The sequence below is a fragment of the Podarcis erhardii genome (assembly GCF_964252035.2).
Source record: "Podarcis erhardii genome assembly, chromosome: W".
Taxonomy (NCBI): Eukaryota; Metazoa; Chordata; class Lepidosauria; order Squamata; family Lacertidae; genus Podarcis; species Podarcis erhardii.
The window spans coordinates 18,800,596-18,804,961 of NC_138506.1; positions in this window are offsets into that span (position 1 = coordinate 18,800,596).

Here is a 4,366-nt window from a genome sequence, read left to right on the forward strand (position 1 = left end):
GAAAAGACAATCAAAAACAACACAGTTTAAAAATAATATAAAGTCAAAAAGGAGAGATAATAAAAAGAAAAAGAACAAAAAACAAAGAAAAAATTATTTCTTACTTACTATCTTTAAAACCCTCTTTCCTGACTTCCTCACATCTCCCTTTTCTGTGTTCCCCTTTACACAATCAAATTCAGCAATTCCCTACCCTCCTTCCAGTCTTATTCAATATTATACATTTCAACCTATTATGCCTTTGGTTTCCTTTCCTTTTAAAACCATTTATCACATGTTCTTTATAACTTAATCCTTTATATTATTTGTTTAGTCTCGACATAATAATACTCTGGTCTTACCCCTTTTTTCTTCAAAACATTTTTACATATTTCTTTTTACCATGTCACTGATGCCCTATTCTCTTTATATCCAACATCATTTTAACATTCAAACATTTTACAGTGTTTTTGGAGATATTCTTTGAACTTCTTCCAGTCCTCTTCCACCGACTCTTCTCCCAGGTCTCGGATTCTGCCAGTCATTTCTGCCAGTTCCATATAGTCGATCACTTGCATCTGCCATTCTTCCAGGGTGGGCAAATCTTGTGTCTTCCAATACTTTGCGATGAGTATTCTTGCTGCAGTTGTTGCATACATAAAGAATGTTCTGTCTTTCTTTGGCACCAATTGGCCGACAATGCCCAAAAGGAAGGCCTCTGGTTTCTTAGGAAAGGTAAACTTAAATACCTTTTTTAGTTCATTATAGATCATTTCCCAGAAGGCCTTAACCTTTGAGCATGTCCACCAAAGGTGAAAGAATGTTCCCTCAGTTTCTTTACATTTCCAGCATTTGTTGTCAGGCAGGTGATAAATTTTTGCAAGCTTGACTGGGGTCATGTACCATCTATAGATCATTTTCATTATATTTTCTCTTAAGGCATTACATGCCGTAAACTTCATATCGGTGGTCCACAACTTTTCCCAGTCAGCAAACATAATGTTATGACCAATGTCCTGTGCCCATTTAATCATAGCTGATTTAACTGTTTCATCCTGAGTATTCCATTTTAGCAGCAAGTTGTACATTCTCGAAAGTATCTTAGTTTTAGGTTCTAACAATTCTGTTTCTAATTTCGATTTTTCCACCTGGAAGCCTATTTTTTTATCCAAGTTAAAGGCCTCTCTAATTTGATAGTAGTGTAACCAATCTCGCACTTTATCTTTTAATTTCTCAAAACTCTGCAATCTCAATGTGTCTCGATCCTGTTCTAGTATCTCCCAATATTTCGGCCACTTGGCCTCCATACTGAGTTTTTTCAAAGCCTTAAGTTGCTGTTGTAGAAGATAAAGTAACACAACTGGAGGCAGAGAGAGTCCCAAATCTACAGAGGCAACTTGATGACCATAAGCTGACGCTTTCTATGATTGAGCTCAAAGAAAAACAGACAAATTTGAGGATTAGAGCTGTACCTGAACTGGAGAAGGACAGTTTGATAGAATTTCTCACGCAGGAATTTGCTGATTTTTGGGAATTGGACTTGGAGCAAGAGGAATTCAGAATTGTGAGTGCCTTCAGACTCAGAAGGGGGGGGGGAGAAAAGAGTAGAATAAGAGACTGTTTGATCACCCTCCGAACTAAAGAAGAGAGGGATAGAATTTTGGGCTGGCACTATCTTGAAGACTTTGGAAATACAACAGTCAAGAGTGGAAATTTTTAAAGACGTTCTAAAATATCTTTTGGATCTTAGGTTTAATTACAGAGATTTGGTCGACCTGTTGAGAAGGAATAAAATCATCTTCAGGTGGGAATTTCCCCAAGGTCTATCTTTCAGTTTCAAAGGAAGGAAAATAAAAATAAGATCAGTAGAAGACAAAGTAAAGTTTTTGGATAAATACGAAGAAGATCTCCAGAAGGGACTTGGGAAAGAGCCAGAAGTACTGGATAGAAGACCATCAGACAGAGGACTAGAGCAAAGAGCATTGGATAGAAGATCATCAAATAAGGGAATATTGGATATATCAACATATTCCTTTGGATTGGATCCCCCAGTGAATGTGACACCAACACCAACAGAAGAAGAGCAAGCATTGGGTGCAGTTGGAGGAAAAGCAGAGTAATTACACCATGGCGTTGCAAGTACTGAGTTGGAATGTTAATGGACTGAACTCCACGAAAAAAAGGCGGAGAGTCTTTGGACTTGATCTGTCTACAAGAAACACATGTGATAAGGCTACACAGGAAGATATTGAGTAATAAAAGATTGGGCCATGAATTTATTTCATCGGATAAAGTTAAAAAAAGAGGAGTAGTACTTTATGCAAAGGAGAGCCTATCACCGAAATTTATGTTTAAAGATGAACAAGGAAGATTTCTTGCAATTGAAATTCAATCACAAGGAGAGAAATTTTTGATAGTAGGTATCTATGCACCAAATGAAGGAAAATTGGAATTTTTTAAGAAGTTACATGAGACTCTATTGGACTATATGGATTACAATATGATCTTGATGGGAGACATGAATGGAGTGGTGTCTACAAATATGGATAAGGCACAGAGACAGGTAGTCACCAAAGATGGTAGACTACCAAAAACTTTTTTTGACATGACTGAAAATATGGATTTAGTTGACATTTGGAGAATGAAGAATCCTTTGGGAAGAGAGGGAACTTTTTTCTCTGAAGCTAAAATGACATGGACAAGAATTGACCAAATTTGGATAACTAGAGGTCTGGTTCCGAAGACTAGCAAGGTGGAGATATGCCCCAGAACTTGTTCTGACCATAATCCTGTGAAGATGGAGATGAAATTGACGCCAATTGGTTCCTTTAGATGGAGGATGAATGATACTTTGTTTAGGAATGAAGAAGTAACCAAGAAGGCCCAAAAAACTTTGAGAGACTATTTTGAGATAAATATGAATACTACAGTGGAAAAAAGAGTAATCTGGGACGCAAGCAAAGCGGTTATGAGAGGATTTTTGATACAACAGAATGCAATTAAGAAGAGAACACAAAATGAGAAAAAGGATAAAACCCTGGAGAAAATAAAGGAAGGAGAGAAGAAACTGAGAACAAAACCAAAATCACAGGAGATCCTGAGAGAGATAAAGTTATATCAAGTACAATATATGAAATTGTTGAATCAAGAGATAGAATGGAAGATTAAACAGATGAGACAAAAGACATTGGTGATCACAGTATTCCTTTCTAGGTGCTCACAGATTGTTTGCTTAATGATCTGCTCCAGAATCTTCCCTGGTATTGATGTCAGACTGACTGGGCGGTAATTATTTGGGTCCTCTCTTTTCCCCTTTTTGAAAATAGGGACAACATTTGCCCTCCTCCAGTCTGCCGGGACTTCGCCTGTTCTCCAGGAATTCTCAAAGATGACTGCCAGAAGAGTTACAGAAGAGTTTAAGATTGAGAAAGGAACACAACAAGGTTGCCCAGTCTCTCCACTGCTTTTTATATCGGTCCTGGAGGTTTTGCTAAATATGATTAGAAAGGACCAATTGGTTAAAGGTATACAAGTGGGAGCTAAACAGTATAAATTGAGGCCATTTGCTGATGACCTAGTATTGACTTTACAGGAGCCAGAATCTAGTACTAAAAGGGTACTGGAACTGATTCAAGAATTTGGACAGGTAGCAGGTTTTAAGTTAAACAAAATGAAAACTAAGGTTTTAGAGAAAATTTTAACTCTGAATGAAAGAGAGAAGTTCCAGGAAGAGACAGGATTAACACTGGTCAAGAAAGTGAAATATTTAGGGGTTAATATGACTGCCAAGAATGTGAATTTGAAGTGAAAAAGGACTTAGAAATATGGTCAAATTTGAAGCTATCATTGTTAGGCAGAATTGCTGTGATAAAAATGAATGTATTGCCAAGGATGTTTCAAACATTGCAAATCATAGACAAGACGGATTGTTTCAAGAAGTGGCAGAGAGACATTTCCAGATTTGTCTGGCAGGGCAAGAAGCCTAGAATAAAATTTAAGATATTAACTGATGCTAAAGAAAGAGGTGGATTTGCCCTGCTAGACCTTAAACTTTACTATGAATCAGCTGCTTTTTGCTGGCTGAAAGAATGGCTGCTTCTTGAAAACACTGATGTGCTGGATTTAGAAGGTTTTAACAATGTATTTGGTTGGCATGCATATTTGTGGTATGATAAGGTAAAAGCACATAAAGCATTAAAAACCATATTGTTAGGAAAGCATTGTTTAATGTTTGGATAAGATATAAGGACTTGTTAGAAAATAAAACCCCAAGATGGTTGTCACCAATGGAAGCGAAGGCACAGAAAAAAACTCAATATGGAGGCCAAATGGCCGAAATATTGGGAAATTTTGGAACAAGATGGAGACAGGGTAAAATTGCAGAGTT